General features: G+C 39.2%; 1 long non-coding RNA gene across 1 annotated transcript; it reads right to left on the bottom strand.

Moving 5' to 3' along the window:
* Positions 1-20,899: 20,899 nt before the first annotated feature.
* Positions 20,900-22,914, bottom strand: LOC127372362 (uncharacterized). The gene is made up of 3 exons (XR_007886623.1): positions 22,683-22,914; positions 22,230-22,316; positions 20,900-22,109 (listed from the first exon to the last, which is right to left on the bottom strand). It is a non-coding gene; the product is annotated as an uncharacterized LOC127372362 (long non-coding RNA).
* Between the last annotated feature and the right edge of the window lie 146 nt (positions 22,915-23,060).

The raw sequence follows: 23,060 nt of genomic DNA, 5'->3' as shown, positions 1-23,060 counted from the left end.
ATATTATACAACTGACATCTGAAATGATTTGAAACTGAAATATCATGCAGTGTACATAATTACAATTAACTGGGGAAGTGGAGAAATATGTTCATTTACCTGTAATTAACATTTGCCTTATAAAGACTGCACATGCCCCTGGCAGCTTTTAAAGTAGTCCCACCTGAACCATCATGTCTTTGGAGATCTAAATAAAGGTGAACATTGTAAGTTATCCCCACAATATTGAACTATTATCTAGTGATTAGTCTAGTTTAACATGAAATAATGGAAACAGCACCTATAGCTAATTAACATGTGTCGTACATGCTGGAACTATTTCTTGAAGAACATGGGCACAATGCAACTTACTGTACAACCACAACTTATCTTTTTGATTACTTAATAAACAAATGAAATATAATGTGTTAATAAGTCAGCTTTTGAGGTGCGTGTAGGTGTATTTTTCTACTTTGGACAGAGCAAAGTTAGCTCAGTGTTTTTGCTAAGCTGAGCTTATTGCTACCTGGCTCTAGCTCCTTGAGTAACACACAGACAGGGGAGTGATATTGATCTTCACATATTACTAAGAAAATTAATATGAATGTTTCCCAAAATGTCATTTGAAATAGCTATAACTGGAAGAAAAAAAAAAAAGACGAAATATTCCTTTAATGACTGAACGCATCAATACTATGGAAATCACTGCATAGGAAGAAGAGCTTTGCGTTTAGCCTGTGTGTGTTTAGACCACGGGAACTGATTTTGTGCTTGGGGACAAGGAATAATTCCACATCTCTGCCTGCAAATCGCGGAGACAACACAACCAATTTCACACTGCCTCTGGACACTCAGATTTACATGCCACACCAAACAGAAAATATTTGAAAATGTATGAATCGCATGGACTGAAAATGCATGGTGCGCCCTATTAAGTGAGACCTAAATGTCATTCAAGGTTAGGGAAAGGGACATCGTTTTTACACCTAACAGATCCTTGAGCAAGCCAGTAGGTGTGTGTGTGTGTGTGTGTGTGTGTGTGTGAGTGAGTGAGTGAGTGAGTGAGTGAGTGAGTGAGTGAGTGAGTGAGAGAGAGAGAGAGAGAGAGAGAGAGAGAGAGAGAGAGAGAGAGAGAGAGAGAGAAAAGATATCTCATAAAGAGATGCCATGTCACATCACATGGACTAGTATGTTATGATCTACTAGGTTTTGGCCAAATTGACCCATCCATCAACAACAAGCAGCCTGGTGGTGCGGGGGGGGGGGGGAGAGGTTGAAAGAGGTTGAAACAGAGACAGAGCAAGACAAAGAGACAGAGACGGTTTGAGGAAATGCACGAACGGAATTAAATTAATTAAACATAAAAAGAATATTATGATGTGACTTTTGAACCTTTAATAGAATTTTAATTTGCATCTTCATTTTTTGTGCAGATGTTACTCATACACGCCCATACCTCCAGAGCTCTACAAATTAGCTCTCTTTTTTTTTAATTTACTTTTAGAAACCCTGCTGTGAATTAAATTTAACTTGTCTATGACAGAACCAACAGGCTCCTTTTCTGTTGTGCACATTTGATCATATTACTCTGACCAGAGACGGATGGAACAAAGCACTTCTTTCCATCTCTGATGTATCTTTGTCTCTTGTCTCAAAATGCCAGAGCCAGTGTGTCGACAAATCCAGCTTTTTCCCTCTGTGATCCAAACCAGATACATGTGTAGTCAGATCAGTGAGAGTGGGGGACTGTGGGTAAAAAGAGGTGTTTGAGGTTCCTTTCTCTTTTGGTAATGAATTGGGTAAAGATGAAGGGAGTGTGGACAGAGATAACAGCGCTGTTGTTAAGGTTTTATGAAGACAGATGTGAGAAAATATCGGGTTCAAATAGTCGAATCATAAATGAAAGCATGCTGACTCATGATGTAACTACAAAGGTTTATTAGCCTCAGTATCAAAAGGCAACACAAGCTTCTAAATGCTTCTCCACTAATTGAATTCAGTTGCAATGTGTAAGTTTGTAAAGTAATGAGAGAGTAACCCAGAGACAAATTTGATTATTTAAATACATTATCGTTCTGTTTAGTTTTTTTTTATTTCAATGGATACAGAAAAGTACACTAAACACACCAACAGTTCTATATACATATCTACATATATATCTATATCTGTTGCAATACAACAGCAATACATAATGCTAATGATATGATGTAATGATACATTTGCATTACAAGTATTATACTTTTCATGTTTAGATCTACTTACCAAATAGTAGAATTAGTAATACTTTGGAGTATTACAGGTGTTATTTAGACACACTAATTTTTCTTTTTTGGGTGAGTTTTTCCTCACCCGAATCAAGAGTCCAAGGCCGAGGGTGTTGTATGTTGTACAGATTGTAATGGCCCCTGAGGCAAATTGTGATTTGTGATTTTAGGCTATATGAATAAAATTTGACTTGACTATTTTTTTGTAATTTGAAATGAATTTTTGAATCTTTAACCAATGTTTAGGACAAATGCTGGCAGCAGAAATGGGATACATGCATTTTTGACTGTGAAGTGAAAGAGGAAGTCAGCCATGTTCAGACGCATCAGAAAAGGATTTCTTTGTAAAACAAATACACAAGATAGTATTGTATGTGCCATAGCAAAAATCTCATCTATTAAATCCACAGGAAGACTTTAGAATTCATTAGAACATGATAAAACGTATTTAAACCTGTTAACACTCATTGAACAATTAATGATTAATCAATGTTCACACTGAAGAAGTCTCCTGCACACTGGCAGCCCTCTGTTACCATGGACATGCCCCCTATTGTTAACACTTCTATGCTTAAAATAAATCCAAGGCTGTGAATCCAGTTAGTTACCTTTAACAGTTATCAGCCAACGTGTTAATACAGCACATGCCTTGCTTTTGACAGCAACCCTTAAAACCCATAGAACTTTTGAACCTGCATTAATTGATTAAATGATTAAACAACTGATAACTTTTTTGGCCACTTGGGGGCAGTGCAATAAGCTTTAAAGACATCCCATCCCCTTATAACAATGATGTAAATGGTGTGACTAATGTGTTATCTTACAGTGGCTGAAGTGAATCAAAACAGGAAAGTTGTGGGCTGTAAAACCAAAACAATGTGTTAAAAGATGCTAAAATAGTGCTGAAATATATATGAATATTATATTCCATTTCTTCCAATAGAGCCTCCTAAATGATACACACTGGACCTTAAAAGATCAACTCCAGACATGCAATGTGCCCGCAAAAAAACATTTCCACCTGAGAATCCTTAAAAAGGCATCTACTCCCTCTACCTCATTAAGAATCAGTTTTTCAATGAGCACAGAGAAACTTTTCACTTTCACTTTTCAGCAGATGAATGTGAAAACATCCTTCTAGTGTCAAACTCTGCACATACATCATTCTGCACAGTGAAGCTCAAACATCCAACTGTAGGAACAAGAAGAAAAACATATTTTGAGTGGAGGGGGGCTTTAAATAAGGTTATGTTCTTCCAGACTACATGCACAGAAAGAAATGCTTTCAACTGAAGCACTAGTTCGGTGTAGATGGAGCAAAGCAGGTGTTGCAGTGCATCAGTGAGATGTGTGCCTCCAGAGGAAAGCGTCAAAATTTGGAAAAAACAAAACAGCTAGTAAACTGTAGCTTTATAGTCATTAGATTTACCCTGCATCTTTGACCAATCGAATTGCTACCTGTCATACATCAGGTCAGACAAACAGTTATTGAACTAAAAGGCAGCCTCCCTTACAAAGCTGCTGCCTTCAGAGCACATAGCTATCAGCAGAAGGATTTCCGATAGAAGATGCTAAAAGATCTTCCGGCTGACCATCCACACACCAAGGTTGCTGTAAGTGATGAGACGAGTGGGGAGATAAGAGGGGCTAACTAACCAGATAATCAGGACTTAGTTTTCCCCATTTCCCCTCCCACACTGCCGCAGCTGGCCTTTGGAGCTCAGCGTAACAGACAACCTGAGCTCACAGGTTGGGAGAAGAAGGAAGAGAAAGTCAATACCTCTGACTGCTGTGAGATCCCCCAAAGAAGCTGAGCAGAAAAAACAAAAACAGACCGACAGGGATAATAAGAAATCTGCAGAGGCACGTTCAGGTGCACACTGGGAGTACATCAGCCAACTATTTATATCAGCTGCATACAATACATCCTCTTTAACTTGCTACATCAGTAGCAACTATCACTTGGACTATTTCTTTTCTTCTTTTCTGTCCTCTTCTCGGCGCCATCCCATGGCTTTCAGTTTCAGAAAAGCTGTGTATTATTATTTTTTTAAGTAAGTGAGGATGGAAAGAGAGGCATAGAGAAAAATCCATAAGCTTCTCTGTCTCTGATCCCATTCTCAACGAAGGCATTATTTTCAAGAAGCACTGGCTTCAAGCGCCTCCTGAGCCTCAATGGTTTGGTACTCAATCATGCAACAGGTGTGCTTTCTCTTCCACTTCTTCCCTCTCTCGCTGTGTCTTTCTCATGCACCGGCGGCAGTACAGGTGATTCTCTCCTCATTGTCATTCGGCAGTCAGTCGTGTATGAAGGTCAATACTTTGAAGGAGGGCATGGGAGGAACAAGCCAATCAGAGGGGAGAGATGAGACGAAAGTGTGATTGACTGACTTGGTGGGGGTGGGCAAGGGGTGGGAGGGGGGTGAGGGCGCCAAAACGGAATATGCATACGCAATGAAGAATCAGGAGATGAAAGGGCCTTGTTGCTACGGCAACACACCTGCCATGGTGGAATATCGGTGTGGCTTCATTGATATGAGGGCTACAGGGTTTCAGGCCATGGGGTTTTGAGTGAGGTTGGGTGGAGAGCTCGTTTGTGTGTGTGTGTGTGTGTGTGTGTGTGTGTGTGTGTGTGTGTGTGTGTGTGTTGATCACATATTTATGTTCTTGCACATGTATGCAAAAAACCTGCCACACTTGAAATGCAACTGTGACAACACTGTCTCTATCAGTTTCTCTCTTAGGCGTCTTTGCTGCTGATGATATGAACCAAACTCGGAAGCTTCATGAAACATTAAGAAATACATTTTGTTTTTTTGCACCCTCTTTGTTTTCTTCAATTCACGTGTCTCCATTTTGTCTGGTAGTAAAATATCTGGCAATATTGCTACATTATCAATCTTTGACATTAAAATAGCATTTGAATATATGAAAACACCATAAAAACATTGCAGATGATCATACAGTTTCATCAAGTCCACTTTTATCTGACCGTTTCCAAAGACTGCTCTGAAGGCTGAACAGATTGTCCTCTCACGGTCCTGAGTCTGCTAAATAATTGGTCAGATTATCAGAATTGAGTTGTCATTTCCTTGATGCTCCGAGGGTTGTGGTCCTTTAGCTGATAAGGAACACAGATAACACTGATCAAAGATGTATAATACAACTTATCATACTGTAAATCCCACATGGTTTACTGCTGATAAGGAAATGATATATTTGTTTGGCTTTTTGCCGTAACCATTTTTCAATTTGCCGGCACACTAGCATCATATGTACTGTGTGAAAAGATAAAATCACCCATCATACAAATTTATTTTACTGACTGTATGGTGGAAGTTAACCTTGGTGGACTGGTTCCATGTATGATGCAGAAAATTGTCATATTCTGATATCTTGAGCATCTTAAGGGTCTTTTGAATCATTTTGGATGCACACAAATTTCATTTTTTTAACCATAAGTTTAGTTCAATCTTGTCAAAAGTATCACTAAATCTTTAGAACAACTGATAACAATAGCCTGGTCACCACTAATATGGAGGGATAAAGGACAGCGAAAAAAAGTAGAAGACTTTTGACTGCCTCGAGACAGAAACAGAGTGATATTAGAAAAATACACGAGTTATCCTCCCTGCAAGGCCATATGGAGAAAAGGCCTCGTCCTCCTCCTCCACGTCGCTTCTCCTCTCTCCCTCTCTCATTTATTTCAATTTGTCATGCTTTACTTTTCCCTTAAGAGAGCACGCTTGCTGGTGAGCGGCCCCATATAGGCCGCGAAATTGTGTCTGCGCCTGGGCTGTAATGAAACATTTAGATGCAGGGGAGAGAGATGGTTGCGCATTAATACAAGTGGTGGTGTTGCCAATGCAAGCCTCGAATCCAAGCAGCCGACTCAGCTTGCCACTCCAAACAGCATGGTGGTAAGAGATGTCCCGTCTCTCAAGTCAACACAGTTTTTTTTCTCCTAAGGAGGGGTCAAGGGTTTTCCAGTGGTGCATGATGGTTGAGAGCGTTTGTTGATATCTGATGAGGTGATATGGCACCATGAAATGAAGGTCCTGACTAACATCAGCACAGGTCAACACATTGTGATTTTGCCAATAGTGTAATGCTGAGCAAGACTGCATTGATGCTGACAGAAATTATTGATTATACTGAAGCATTTTTTGCACAACAGCTAGACATATAAATATATGTTATAATGTAAAAAGGATACTTTGTAAACATGTCTTCGTAATAGTGATAGTCACCTCAGCTATTAGCTACTGTACAGTATAAACATGTATAATATTATCCATAAATATCATATAGTGTTTAATTAAGGTCCTTTAAGTACAAAGCTTAAGTGCTCTGTTAAAAGTAAAAGTCCATTGAAAATGTTGCTTAAGTAAAAGTACACTAGCATTGTTAGCAAACTGTACTTAATGAATCATAAATAAGGAATTACAATTCCAAAACAGTCTCTGTGAATTATTAGTTTATTATTGCATTAATGTGTAAGTGGCATATTACTGTTGTAGTTTGTTGAGGTGAAGCTAATTTTAACTTTTCTATATACTGTAGGGTATTTAATGTTCAGTGCAAAATCAGCTGTTTTGTATGTAAATCTAAATCTGTAAAGCAACTAAAGCTGTCAGATAAATTGAGTAAATGGAGTAAATGGAGTAAAAAGCACAATATTTCCCTCTGAACTGCAGTGGAGTAAAGAAATGTAAAGTAGCATGATATAGAACCTCAGATGAGTACTTAGTTACATTCCTATATCTTATATTATCTGTCAGTTATCATTATTGCTTATGAAGTCATTACAGCAAACCTTAATTAAATACAAAACACACAATCAAAAACAGATGTGTAGCGACTCTAATTTTAACTGCTGTGAAAAATCTGAAAATAAATGTGTCACTAAGTGAACATTGCTCACTGGAGGTAAATTAACCTCTGCCAGTCCCAGCTGTGTATAAAAACTATCCTCAAACCAAATCCCTTCATAGTCAACAGTGCTGCTATATGCATGTTTAACATGCATATCACATTATATGAGAAATGTGTTATATATGTTTCTTGACATAGCACAACCTACATTTGCTCAAATCTGACAAGTACACTCAAGCTTTCAAGCAATACACCTGTTGTATTCTTCTCTGATGACCCTAAATTGTTATGCCTATTTTTACCCCTAAAGCATGCAACAAAATCATTAAAATTCACCAAATTTAAATTCAGATGCATTTGTCCACATATCTACACAACCCTCCCTTTGATATAATGCCAGATTTTCCACATTTATTCAACATTTCTGAATTAAAATAAAACCAAAGGAATATCCAGTGAAGTTGACAGTTTCTTTTTTTTCTGTTTTTATCCAGCTCTGGCTGTGGCTTCAGGCACACACTCTGTTCATTACTTGCAGAGCTCCAATGAGACTTTACATTTTCAGAAGACAGATGTTTTGTGTGTGTGTGTGTGTGTGTGTGTGTGTGTGTGTGTGTGTGTGTGTGTGTGTGTGTGTGTGTGTGTGTGTGTGTGTGTGCGCGCGTGTGATTCAAAACCCGGTTAAAGGTCTGACATTGTAAGACAGGGAGAATACACTTGTGTTACTGAGAGATCAAAGTGAGGCATCTCATTGTAAATTCTTACATCTTGTTGCTATTGGAGGCAATAGGCACACTGAAACTGTGATTTGTTGAATGCTACTTTAAGCTTTGAAAGAAACTGTGCATTTCGAATGTATGAGAGAGACAGACAGACAGAACAGACAGCCAAAGACAGGATGTGCCTGGTTTATGAAGGTTTATATTTATTGCCCAGTTCCATATTTCCACCAACGGGTTCACAAAAAATGACTCACCAAACAACTCTGGTGTATTTAAGGAAATCGGACAGCCTAGTTCACTTGTTCTTGTATATAGGCAATCGCTGCAGTCATTACATGAACAGTAAGGAATGGAAAATTATAACAATTAGTTGCATTTGCTCTTAAAAAAGACTGAAACTCATGTTGCAATTGTTGCTCTGTGAGGCTATACAAAGGCACAGTGGAGCTTTGAGCTACATGCTAATGCTAAATGTCAAAAGGATAACAATAGATGTTACAGTTCATCCTGTGGAGGACATCAATGTCTGTACCTAATTTCATGGCATTCTATCCCATAGTTGTCCAGAAATTTCACTCAAAACCCCCAAAATGTCAACCTTAAGTTCTAGAAGAAAATTTGGGGGCTCAGCAAAGTAAGTAAATCTAAAAATCATGAATGTCTGTACACAATTCCACAGCCATTTCCAATACTTGTAAAGATTTTTCAGACCAAGGTGGTGGACCAGCCGACCGACAGACCTACATTTCCATCCCTAGAGCCACACTGCTTGCACCAGCGCATAGCTCTGAGAGAACACAAGGGAGAAAAGAAATTGTGCGATGTATTAGTGTTATACAGCATTAGAGGCAGAACACACAATTTGTCACTCCTTGAGATGGAGGCTGTAGCAGCTGAGGACAAGGCCAAGCTTCAGTAAAAACAAATTTTCTACTGAGTCCTCATGTGGCTCACAAAAGAGACACAATAGAGAATGGCAATAAAGCAAAATCAGTGAGGAGAAGAAAAAAAGAGAGAGACAGAGGTTAAATTAGCATTTGATAAAAGACACCAGAAATGAGCTTGTAAGACATTCATTCATTCACATGACTAATGTCTTCTTGGAAGTGGTACCATGCAGCCTGTATGATCATCATTTGTGTCAGTGCCGTAACCTCGAGCCATAGCATAACTTATGCTCTATAGGCTTATACATTTGCCTTATGGGTTCCCAAAACCAATTTAAAAATGGCTCAAATCTTCCCCAGTAAGTCCATTCATTTGCACTGTGCAAGCAGCACGACAGACTTATGACATAACCATCATGGCTAATGTAATTAGTCTATAGTTATAAAAAGAAAGGGCGGTAATGAATTGTTTAATTCTGGAGCGAGAGTAATCCGTTTTCCTGCTTAAAAGTTCTATTATCTCATTGTAACATATCCTCTCTGAGAGGAGATGTTAGACTTGCTTGTTGAACATTGTAAGTGTACGTAGCCTGCACTGTGATGAACAAATCCTGCATTAACACTTGAACGCACAGTGGCAATAACAGTCACACAATTATGCATATACATACAAGCTAGAAGCATCATAACTCTCTGTCCTGTTGGCCCTGTCATTCTAATCTCCCCCTCAGGTGATGAGGGGAACAGAGGTGGAGGGACTCACTGCAGGAATGCCTCAGGTCTTTTACCGAGGGGCTCATATAGACTCTCCTGTCTGCTGGAGGGTGAAATGAGCCCAGGTAGAGCATACTGAGCAGTGGTTGGTGTAGCGAGACCAGATAGAAGGCTCTTCCACCTTTAGCCCTCCTGCATGTTTTCCAGTTGATAAATTGCATATCTGGTCTGGGAGTGTGGAGCGGGGATGGTCCGTCAGTTTTTTGAGTTGAGAGACGCTCAGCTTGTGAGTGTGTAGGATGGTGGTGATGCTATTGGTGGCTGTGGGGATGTCAGCTCAAAATTCAGCTGATGTTTGCTTGGCTGGCCATGAGTGGCTTACAATCAATTAATCAATGAAGCTCAATACAGTAGCTGGAATTAAACACACTCTAACCACTATGATAAGCCTTTTTATGACTGGGTATCAGTAACAGATATTGGACATGTACTGTGTCTGCTACACAGCACAGGCGAGTATTGAATTGTGCATTTTTGCTGGTAAATGTAATCAAAAGGTAAATATAGCTCTTTTAGAAATGTGGAGTCCTCATACTGAGGCTACTTTATACAGCACAACAGTAACTGTAAAACCTCGCACTGTTTAACAACCCAATGCATCACCTCTCCCCAAGAGCAAAAACCAACAACTTTCATCAGATTGATTTAGATGCAAATGGTGTACTCACACATGGTAGAAAATGACACTTGTTTCCTATTTTCTTATTTTTCCCCCCTCTGTGCACTGCTTTGCAAATTAAGTGGAGTGTTTGTGACAGCTTGATGCTGGCGGAAGCAACAGCAAGCAGAGCTTTGGATTGCAAATGTTCCCTGAGGGGGCCGGCCCTGGTTTGATATACTTAATAAACTTCAAATCCGACAGGCTGGCAGAGGCAGCACGCTGCTGCTTATTTCCCTCCCTTCCCACAGTGAGATATGGGGCCCTGTGGAAATGAGAATGGGGAAAGTTTAGACACTTTTCTAGAAAGGATCAGCAAAGAAAGGTGTGTGTGTGTGTGTGTGTGTGTGTGTGTGTGTGTGTGTGTGTGTGTGTGTGTGTGTGTGTGTGTGCATGCTTGTGTCTGCTTGTTATGGAAGACTGAACAATATTCTGCAGAGGTAAGGAAGTGTGTATGTGTGCAGGGCTGACACAGTGTTGCTATCAAATAAAGAAGAATCTACAGTGGGTGGACACAATAATATGAAAACCTTTATAATATTATGCAACCCAGTGCAATAGCTCTTCAAAAATCCTACCTTCATGAAGTTTATATATTGTATATATTGTATGTTGTTATGTTTAATATTTGTTTAGAGGTGCTGATTCAACTCAATGGAATCATTTGAGGTGGTTTGCAAATGTGTTCCTATTAATATGCACCACTTGCCTGCTTATATAAATGTTCATACATAGCCACAGCATATATGTATTTGGGATAAATTGAAAGGGTAGTTTTACTTTAGATAACCGTTTTGATAACAATAGCAGCAGTGATACTGATTATGTGGACAATAAAGACTAGAACTGTGTAGTCATGCTAGCAGCTCTGGGAGGCTGTACTTATGTACTGCTGTCTTTTAAGCTAAATTCAAATTATCAACATGCTACCATGCTCACAGTGTCAACACCAATATACTGATGATGGCAAGTATAATATTTACCATGTTCACCATCTTAATTTAGTGTGTTAGCATGCTAACATTTGCTAAATAGGCCTCAACACAAAGTAGAGCTGAGGCTGAATGTGTTTAGTTTTGCAGGCATTTGGTCATAAACCAAGGTATTGCACAAATTTCCAGGTTTCATGATTTCACTCAAAACCAGGTGGCACTAATAGCGGATCAGAGGATCACCAAAGTCAGTAAGATTCATCCTCTGGGTACCATGAATATGTGTTCAAACTTCCATGGCAATCCATCCAATATTTGTTGAGTTATTTTAGTCTGGGCCAAAGTGGTGGACAGAGCAACCAACAGATTAACATTCTCATACTTGGAGTCATGCTGCTAGCTTGGCTGAAAAGGCACATACATCCATTTGTCTGACAATATGTATTGAAACATTTTGCATTTTCCATGTAATATGTCATCATTTTACTGTTTCAAATGTACATTCAGATTCATTTGTGGCATGACATTGCTTTTGCCCCAGTTGTGGCAGGGCCCACGGATGATCATGCAGCCATTCAGTCTGACCATCCATCTAGCTTTTTTCTATCTAATGAACAGTTTTTAACAAGCTGCACTGAGCATATCTATGCTACCCTTGGACTGTCCATCAGCTTTCCCCCAGCACAACCATCAGGTTGAAATTTCAACTTGCAAACATTACATAATTGTTACTTGTGTGCAAACTCCTTCACCACAATGTGTGTAAATGATATGATCTGTGGCATATGAATGTCATAATAATCAGTGAACCATTAATAAAAAAAACATTACTTATGAACAGGTGTGGTCACTTTATTTGTTAAATTATACACGAGTATAGAAATTAAAAGCAAAGATATTCTCTGGGTGTCAGCATCCAAGTTCCTATTCCTATACACCTTCCTCCAGCTGTTAGAGCTATCAGCACAGCACATTCCTGGAACAAGTAAAAACTTACCAGCAGGAAAGTGCCATCGAATAATCCTGCAACATCTCTCAGGAGTTCCTTTTAATCCTCCCCTAGTAAATTAAAGTGAGAAATTGAATTAGAAGCTTTTCTTGTCCAATAATACAGATTTAGAACAAAGTATCTGATAGAGAGCAAATACGGTAGTCTCCTCTATTCTGACATATCCTCAGAAGTCTAATCTCTCACGTACATGCAGTGTTTGATGTCCAATTAACCAGAATGCACACAGCTGAATATTCCATTTAAACCCCATTATCTAGACAAGGGAAATGCTCACAGCTACCTCAGAGTTTCCTGTCAAAATGCCCAGAAAGAAAAGAAAGAAAGAAATGATCTGCGTTTCCTATGATGCCATTTCCAGACTTAAAGAAGGGATAGGGAAGAGTAGTAAGTAGGAAGGAAAATAATGCAGGCAGATAAAGATTTACATAAAAAATACCAATCCAAACCAACTAAATTTCAGGTCCCAGTTCTTTAACCAACAAGGGCCAAATTAAAGTTAATGAACACAAACTATTGAGATGATAATGATAATAAATGCTGTGTAAGATCCCCCTAAGGACTGTTTGACTTACTATCAAACTTGAAATGGAAAATTCAACTTATCTTATACTTGTGGTTTTATGCTGTGCCCCAACAAGTTGTCATGCCACATCTTCCAACACGCATGCAGATTGGCATACAGGGCCCTGTGGACACACTGAATTATCCAGTATTTCTAAATACATTTATCCAGGTAATGGCAAGCCATACTTACCTAGGCTAGATTCCAGTATCTAGCTCAAGTGGGTCAACTTCTGTATATTGCTACATCAGTGAAATGGTCTGTACTTTCTCTACTTGGTACACCAGAAATGTTGTAAGTGTAAAATAAATGGGTTTCATTTTCAAATTTAATAAATTGCAAATGCAACCTGGATAGAACTCTTTTAAGTTTTATCACTTACTTTTAATCTCATATTGCTGATTTTGTGACATAAACGTATTAAGCACATCTTGTTAAACCAAAACACCTACTCCCTCCTGTTTAACAATGATACTCAAAAGGTGTATTTGGACATTGCAACTACCAGAACCCAGTTGTAAAGTCACATTTAGCATTAGTAGTGCTTTCCATACACATGTGTTGACTTGGCTTGACTCGGTTTGACTCAGCACTTCAGCTCAGTGCAGCACGGATTTGCTCTCCATTACTACAGGGCTAGCTGCTTCAAGGTGAGTCTTTACAGGCAGAGAGAGCAGCGATGGTTGAGAGAGCTCAAGATTGAATGAAAAGAGGGAATGGCGTTCGCAAGACCAAGTGAAACAAATAATAAAACGTTATTTTCTGATTGTTTCTTGCCGGTTACCTTCCTCCCTTTTAACTGAAGAATCGCAGCTAACTAAGCTCAGTTAATTTGGTGATAAACACATTTTGTGTCCTATAAATTCTTCACAGTAAAAGTCCCTGGTTATTTTGTTATTAAAATGATTTTATTATGAAACAGCAAAATCAAGAAATGTTGGGTTTTCATCAGCAGTAACTTAATATGAGTCTTATATAACTTAAAGCTAACATGAAACAGTAAAATAAAGTTAATTTGTGAGTACAAACAGGGATGCAGGACAGAAATGTAACTTAGAGCTGAACATGTCTGTCTGTCTGGTCTCCAGACATGAGTTGAGTTTCAGAACACAGGCATGTTTGAGTGGGAGAAGGGGGTTGGCCACAGTGTCAATACGTCACCACAACACTTTGGAGGTTGGTTGGGCGCACATTTTTAGCGGAGTTGGTTTACCTCAGCTCAGCATTGTTTGACTTGGCGTGGTCAAAAGTGCTAATGGAATTTTGTTATCCCGCTCAAAGTCCCTTCACGTCTACTGTCTTCATTAATATGCAGTAGAATGACGTCGATTGGCTGTACTGTCAGCTGAGTATGACAAGTTCAAACTGTCAATGACAATGATTAAAATTGTCTTCTGTCTGTGGGTCTGGTGGCACAATAGATAACGTGTCAGACTACAGATTCAACTCTTGGATAGCTCAGAATAAGCTTTAGTTCATACCATGTAACAAAAGAAGATTTACATCTGAGAAGGGCCAAATGTGCTGAAAGGCATCAACACCCTACAGTACCAGTCAATCATTACTTTGGGTATCTCTGCGGTATTGGGACCTTTGTTGTTTGTCATCCCAATTGTCCTCAATATGTCAATCCATTTCTGTCAGTCTTTACTGTAATTTGTCAAATAATGCCAAATATTCACCCCAAAAATCTACCTTAGACAACTATGACATGCACAGATTTTGCCATCCAAGATGCTGACAGGTTGCCAACTCTTCATATAGCCTTACACATGATGGCCATGAATGTGGATTATTATCCACTTTAGGATAAGAATCTTTGAAAACAGAATTTCAAACAAGCTAGTGACCTTTCTGCTCAATGCTGCAGACCCACTGCAGTGAGAATGTGTCTGAAGTCTGGGTGACGTGAGCCTGGTAATTGTGAACCTCTCTCCCCTTTTCTCCGCTGGCTGTTGTGAGGGGAACCAGCGAGCGTGTGCTGAGGTTGTGAGAAGCCCTACCATTCCCTCTAATAAGCCCCGGTGGGACCTGCATGAATACTGCTGCAAGTACTTGCAAGCCATCTGCAAAGCAAGAGTGCTAGCTACTTTTGGGGGGGGCGTGCTTGACAAGGCAAGTGTGAACATTCACGGTTATAGAATAATGACCTAATATCGCTCTCCGCTCTGTGACAAGTTATTGCCAAACGCAGAGGGGTTACAATAAGATGTCACATTCAATTGTAGTTTGGCACTCAGTGCAGCCAAAATGTTTCCTTGCACAAGAGCTGGACTGGTGACATTTTGTGTCAAGGTGTGTGACATAAGGATATTGGTAAAGATGCTGGTGTACACACTTTCTTCAGCTCCTGGGGTTTCATCATTCAGTTATCAGGAAACTTGACAGAGCCACCCACTTCTTTAGAGTTCCCATAAATGTCAGACACTGCCTTATTTCTTCTGAAGCAGCACAATGGAAAATGGTGTGTACTGTTGATAGTAGTGTAAATATAATTAAGAAATTATCAATTTAAAACAAGACTTTCAAATGAGTTTCCCTAAAAGTATTACTCATAAATTTAATCAGTATCTAGCTCACGTAGAAGAAAGGAACAAAGTGATGTGATTAATAAAAGAGCTGTGAAAGAAACATGAGATTTCCTGTTTCACATTCACACTGTGCAAATTCCCTCTAAACTTGAGTTCTCTATCGTGAGATTTCTACTTAACCCTGTCTGCTGACATACAACCCCACACGACAGCTTGTAGTGGTCGCCAAGCAAGGCGCTGGATGTAGGCAAGTAGAATGTCATCAGGTGCTGAAGATGGCGGTGTGGGGGTGGCGGTGTAATTAATTTTCTTGGAGCCTTGGCCCCAGAGCTCCAGAGCCTCTTCCTTTCATTCTATATCAGGTCCAAGGATCTTCCCCCTCACAGCTCGTGGTTCTGCTGTAGGGGTCTCCAGCCTTATCTATAGCCCCGTCTTATCTATAGTTTGTCCCTGCAAACTGACTGCAGGAAGATTAGCTCTGCACTTCTTGTCAGCTCCTGATTTTTCCTTCAGTGAAGACAGAAAGGAGCCCAACATAATCCAAGATTAAGCTGGTACTGTGGATGTGCTAACCATGTTTTTCTGGAGGTCTTCTAGAACTGTGGTAGCTCGGGTAAAGGTCAAACAAGTTTAGTTTAAGTCTTCACTTTTACAGAGTAATTACACAGGGAAGAGTAGGATGAAAGCTACTTGGGAATATACAGTTCTTCTTTATAGACCGCGTATATCTCCACTTATAATTCCTTTCTCTATAGTTGAAGCTTCGGCCATCCCCAATGTATATTTCATAGAGATTCCTGATTCAGGCTCCAGTAAAAATACAAGACAGGGAAATGTGTTCTGTTTAATGCTCAGTTATGACCGGTTGTACAGTAGATGTGGGTCAGTTGCTGGCTCTAAGCTGTCACAGGAAGAGGGCTAAAAGCAAGAAGTTGAAGGCCCTGATGATGAGACCTTCTGGGAGAGATCACAAGCTCAGCCAATTAGCTGCTGAAAGGGTGGTGTTGAACTTTGACCCTGCCTGCTGTACTTTCATTCTACAGAGAGATCTCATGTTGTTCATTAAGCCCGGTGTGGCATATTCTCTGCTGTCTACAGCTTACAATTACACAAGCATCAGAGGCAGGGCAAGGCCACAAATGGTCCAATTACAATTTCACTTCAGCATTTTGACATTTAAAGAGAGAGAGAAGATAGCTTTTGTAGGAGAAAAAAAACATTACATTTTCTTAGTAAGATAAAATCCAAACACCTCTCTGACCTCCCTTCAAAATGTTTCCCCTCTGGGCTTTAAAGTCATTATTATATTGACAAGTTGTTGATTGTACTGTTTTAAGTTTATACAGAATATGGAATGTGCTGTACCCATTCAGCTACCTGTTTTGGCATGTGGAAAAACCAAAGCTTGGCAGGACAGCCGTGCCTTGTATGTTTGGTTAACAATTTACAGACAATTGTTCTTAAGGGCCGAGGTTTACCAAATAGTAAATTAGATTCTGAACAATCAGTAGGCCACATGCTCTGAGTTATGGTATTATGTTATCATGTAAAGATAACGGTCAGGGAAGTGTTATTATCAGACATTCTTTACTATTTCAATAGCTAGTCTATAATGATGAGAGTTGCCCCCCTCCTCTCCCTACTCCTTATCTTTTCCACATATAGCTCCACTGTGTGTTTGATTTGGGATTTCACATCTTAGACAGTCTTACTTGTTTGTACAGCACATGTGTGGCTCTGTGTTTGCATGTGCATGTACTGAGCACACAAGGATATGCACAATCCTGTCATCGGTATTTAAATTACGACTCTCTTGCGTCATTTCAAAATGCTTGACCATCTGCAGGCGTTCTCTCCACCCTCAAAGGGACTTGGACAGCATGGCAGTGGCTAACAGTCAGCCCACTGTGTTTGCACAGGAACAGAGTCTGATATCTGTCATGGCCTCTGTTTATACTTAGGCATTGCTTCATGTCTCATCCATGCTGACGATTGTGTGTCTCAGTCCGGAGTGGACTTTTTTTGGACTTTTCTGTGCAGGTTTCTTTATACTATAATAGTGTTTCTATGACGTCATTGAATTGAAATAGGGACAATATCCTTTCAGTCTATTAGTTGAGATGAGCCACTTGACCAATATCTACTACCTTGTGAAGAATGGTACAACTAGCATCTGTCCAGCTCTGTTTCCTACAAATTATGTTCATGTAAAAATCTCCATTAGTGATTTATAAGTGCCAGTGCAGGAAGTACATTTACATTCTGCTGCAAAATATACAGCGGGTAAAATAAGTATTGAACAAATCACCATTTGTCTCAAGGTGCTATTGTCATGAAATTTTCACCAGATGTCGGTAACAACCCATGCAATCCAAACATGCAAAGAAACCAAAATAAATAATTTCAGAAATTAAAGTTATGTGTAATAAAATGGAATAACACAGGGAAAAAGTATTGAACACGCTTACTGAAATGTATTTAATACTTCGTACAAAAGCCTTTGTTGGTAATGACAGCTTCAAGACACCTCCTGTATGGAGAAAATAATCGCATGCATTGCTCAGGTGTGATTTTGGCCCATTCTTCCACACAAACAGTCTTCAAATCTTGAAGTTTCCATGGGCCTGTTGTATGAACTGTGATTTTTAGTTCTTTCTATAGATTTTCTATTGGATTCAAGTCAGGTGATTGGCTGGGCCATTCTAGCAGCTTTATTTTCTTTCTCTGAAACCAATTGAGAGTTTCCTTGGCTGTGTGTTTGGGATTATTGTCTTGCTGAAATGTCCACCCTCGTTTCATCTTAATCATCCTGGTAGATGGCAGATTTTTATCAAGAACGTCTCAGTACATTTTTCCATTCATCCTTCCTTCAATTATATGAAGTTTGCCAGTGCCGTATGCTGAAAAACAGCCCCACACCATGATGTTCCCACCTCCAAACTTCACTGTTGGTATGGTGTTTTTGGGGTGATGTGCAGTGCCATTTGACCTCCAAAATGCTGTGTATTATGGCATCCAAAGAGTTGAATTTTGGTCTCATCTGACCAGACTATATTCTCAGAGTATTTCACAGGCTTGTCTAAATGTTGTGCAGCAAACTTTAAATGCGCTTCAACATGCTTTTTCTTCAGCAATGGAGTCTTGCGCAGTGAGTGTGCATACAGGCCATGGCAGTTGAGTGCATTACTTATTGTTTTCTTTGAAACAATTGTACCTGCTAATTCCAGGTCTTTCTGAAGCTCTCCACAAGTGGTCCTTGGCTCTTGGACAACTCTTCTGATAATTCTTTTCTCCTCTGTCAGAAATCTTACGAGGAGCACCTAGTTGTGGCCGGTTTATGGTGAAATTATGTTCTTTCCACTTCCGGATTATGGCCCCAACAGTGCTCACTGAAACATTCAGAAGTTTAGAAATCCTTCTGTAACCAATGCCATCAGTATGTTTTGCAACAATAGGGTTGCAAAGGTCTTGAGAGAGCTCTTTGGTTTTACCCATCTTGTGTGACGCCTTGGTGATGAGACACTTTTTTATAGGCCATCAGTTGGGACTGAACCAGCTGATATTTTTTGCACTGACAAGTGGCAGGATTGCTTTCTAATTACTGATAGATTTCAGCTGGTGTCTTGGCTTTCCATGCCTTTTTGCACCTCCCTTTCTTCATGTGTTCAATACTTTTTCCCTGTGTCATTTCACATTATTACACATAACTTAATTTATGGACATCTATGGTTTGATTTCTTTGCATGTGTGGATTGCATGGGTTGTTACCGACATCTGGTGAAAATGTCATGTCAATAGCACTTTTAGAACTATATTTACTGAGAAAAATGGTGACGTATTCAATACTTATTTTACCCACTGTACGAAAGAGTCGACATCAAGGAAGTGGTTACTTCTACAACTTAGAAGTAGTTTAGTTTAGTTTTCAGACTAGGCAGTACAATGATGACCTCCATCTTTCTATACCCTTCCAGCTGGCAATTGAAAGTAGCAGAAAATGTCAAATATGCTTAGAAATCAGGTTGGTTAATAATGTACGTCCTGGACTTCAGCTTGTGTCTTTTTTCTTTTTTTTCCTGTAAATTCTGTAAGTGGGAGTGGAAAGCAAGCAACACTGGAGTGGATAAGTAATGATGGTGTGTATATCATTTACTTCAGTTGCCATATGCAGATCATTGGCAGTAAACATTTGCAAAAATATCAACATCATGCCACAGTTACTCTAAAGTTTTTAGGTACCTCAAAGAGGATTTTCTTGCAGCCGTATTAGTGAAGGGAATAAGGTGTTCATAAGACAAAAACAACTGCAACAACCGTTGGTATAGCTACCAGCCTTCACACCACACTGTGTCTGCCCACAGACACACCACCACGAAAGCATGCACAGAAACAGTTCATGCACGATAGGAACTCTTAAAATAAAGTGACATATTTTTTCAATATATTTGTACTCTAATTTTACTGTTGTGTTTTCTGTTTTCTTTTAGATACTTTGGACAAATTGTTGTTTGTTATACTGAAGAACAAAATTTACCAATATTTCAACTGAAATACTGGAGGGCACATTAAGGCAAAATTGTCATTCCTTCAAAGGACATATTATACATTTTTGGTGCGGTGAAGTCATTAAGCTAAAAAAAAGAGAGGAAAACCACTGAGGGACACACAACGGTGCAGGCAGCTTTACACATGTGGTTCTATTTTGAGAGATAGAGACAAGAGACAACTTTGGGATGATTGACAAGCAACAGCTGGGAAGGAGGATAACACAAGCCTGCAATACAGTGTCACAGGAACACAGGTGTCAGTCACAATGGCTAATTAAAACAAAGCCAGCAGTGTTAATGAGAAATGATGAGTGACTGTGCTGCAGCTCTCATTTCTGTCAGTTTAACTTTGACAAACTTATCAGCAAAGAAAGACTCAGTGATCCCAAGAAAGTTCATAGACAAAGAATTAATTGACTCAAAAAGTACTCTCTGCATTCTTAAACACATACAGAGTGATGTTGAATTAGTATAACCACATTTCATGGCTGCAAACCAAAAGAACATGCTGATTAACTCCATCCTTTTTTGACAATAAGCTCCCCTGTACTTTACTCACGAGTGCCATTTCGCATGCAATACAGGTTGCAATTGATAAAGGAAGAGAATAGAAAAACCTAATTTTATAATTCAAATTAGGTAATTAAGGTTAGCTCAATAACAACTATGGATGTTCCTGGTGACTAATTTTGTTGTCGATTAAACCAATTTTTTAATTTAGACAAGTTGACTAGTCAAAATTCAAACTACTGAAATTGGCAACATTATGGACAATAACTTGAATAATTAGAAAGAAATGAAGATACTGTTTGTTTTATTGTACAAACAGAGAGAGACCTTTTGAGTTATTTTTTTTAATTTTCCATTTATTCCACCACTGGCTGGATTAAGTTTTCTCAAAATGGTACAATATTCGTGTGATTGACACTGCTACAGTGGTTAGACATAATGTTTGTCAACCAGAAAATCTGACTGGACAACATTTTGAGGATGTGAGTGTTTTTCAAAACCACCCGAAATAATCTTAGCTAGGATTTTCACTTCTCTCTAAAAGATTGGTGACTTCTTGAGAAAAAAAAGGGAAAGAGTTTTTGTAGAAGAAAAAATTTGATTTCACATTTTCTTAGTAAGATAAAATCCACACACCTCTCTGACCTTCAAAACATTTCCCCTCTGGGCTCTAAAGTCTTTATTAGATAGATATAACCAGGGAATCATTTGAAAGTAAGAAAATCCAAATAGCTGATGTGGTTAAAAAAAATAAATGCATTTCACAACAATATTACAGTCTTGCACAAAATTCAATTTAAATCTGCATTTATTGATTTTTGGCCCAGAAAATGTAAATATTATCAAATCAGTATTTATTTGGAGTTTGGGTCCACCTTAGTCTAACATTCACTATCCCTCTGGTTTGGTCTCCACAAAGGGCTTCAGGGAAATATCCAGCTTTTCTAGCTCGTCTAACTTTATCCGCTGTTTGGTGGTGGGCAGATAACATACTGTGCATGTTTGTCAAAGCTGTTCAACTGAAAACAGCTGCCTGCTGCGGCTGAAAACTCGTGTGAACCAAAACAGTAAGTTGTGGCCAGTAAAACCAAAATAATGAACTGAAAGATGCTACAGAGCTGCATAGAGTCGATGGAAACTACATAGTTGGGTGTTAATTGTTTGTGGGTTAAAGTGACCTCATTCACATACACATAATCATTTGATCCATTGTTAATATAAAAATATTGACTTTAGCACCTTTAAAACCAGGGTCCTCAATCCAGAGTGTGTGAGATGGCAGGGTAATGTGGTGGCATGTCACTAAATAATGTTTGAATATACAATTGTGTAATTACTTTTGACTTACATATACAGATTGGTCACTGTAAAAGTAAAATATTTTCAGCGATACAGTAACTGATTGCAGTTATTTACCGCTACAACCCAAAAATGTGTCATCACATCAAAATATGGTAGGTATTGGCCTTAGAGTCTTTTTAGCTGATCAAATGTTAAACAGACTAACCCAACAGAGGACAAACTGCTGTTACACGCTTGAAGCCCTACGCTCTTGTTCCCAATGCATTGAGTGGTCACTGAATTTCAGCTGTACCCGCTACTCTCTGAAAAGGAATCGTCCAGGGCACCATCCCCAGACTCCTGGAAATAGTCACAATTCCCAGTCATTTGAGAGATTTTTTTGAGTAACAGGTCTCTCTCTGTTTCCAAGGCCTTTTTGTCTCTCAGTAGTCTTCTCAGCAGGTCATTGAAGCAGGGACATAACTGGGCTGAATTCTGTTGACACTGGTCAGCCTGGCACGCTTCGGCTATCACGGAACTGAGAAGAAACTGATCTGTATCTTCTTTTGAATAAACTGTCAAAACAGAAATTGCGGGTTATGATTGCAAAACCTTTCACTGAGGAAACATTTTACAACAATGTGCCATAGTTAGTCTGGCATTTGTAAGACAAAATGTTGTTGCTCACAACTTACAGGCAAGGTGCAGGGAAATATTGAGAGTGGCTTGTATGATACACAAGACTCCTAAAGTTAAAATCCCGATTCTGAAAAGTCTTCTCTCTGTGGGTGTCGCACAACACACACACACACACACACACACACACACACACACACACACACACACACACACACACACACACACACACACACACACACACCATGTAATTTAATAAAATACCTTCAACATTTTATCAAACATTTATGTAAAATGACTGGGTTCTATTGTTTCTTGCAAATGTCTGAGTCCTTGTTCTTGATCTGAACCACAAATACGATCATTGTTGAGTGTTCCTTGATAAGGCAGTTAGAATAGATTTTACAAACAGTCATTAATGTAATCCCTAAAGCCCAAAGCTGTTTTGCGGTATCCTTCAATGGAAATGTCTTCATTTCATTTTTTTAGTCCACATTTACTTGTGCTCTTACCTGACTGTTCAGTGTCCCCGCTGTTTGTTGCAGTTCTCCTAGTCTCATGTATAGTGGCATAGTCAGAAAGCTCAATATCTTGTGCCATGTTCATCTACTTTTGGTTTGGGTGCAAATTCACTGTTACTCATGTAACGCTAGCAGTCTTTACACTATCTCATATATTTGCAGCATTGAGGTTTTTTTTGTCTTTTAAAGGAAGGAAGTTGGTGTTATTTGAGGAAACACATAGAATTAGGTCCTGCAATGAGTCAGTCACTGACCAACTCGACTGACTAAACTTGACTTGAGGGTGGCGCAGAGTGAGATGGATTGTGATTTTTGCATTAAGATGTTTCCAATGGGCATAAAGCTTTTTGATGAAGCTGTAAAAGTGCC

This window comes from Dicentrarchus labrax, unplaced genomic scaffold, assembly GCF_905237075.1.
Source record: "Dicentrarchus labrax unplaced genomic scaffold, dlabrax2021, whole genome shotgun sequence".
Lineage (NCBI taxonomy): Eukaryota > Metazoa > Chordata > Actinopteri > Moronidae > Dicentrarchus > Dicentrarchus labrax.
Note: the sequence above shows the minus strand (reverse complement) of the source record. Positions and strands in the feature narration are given on the sequence as shown.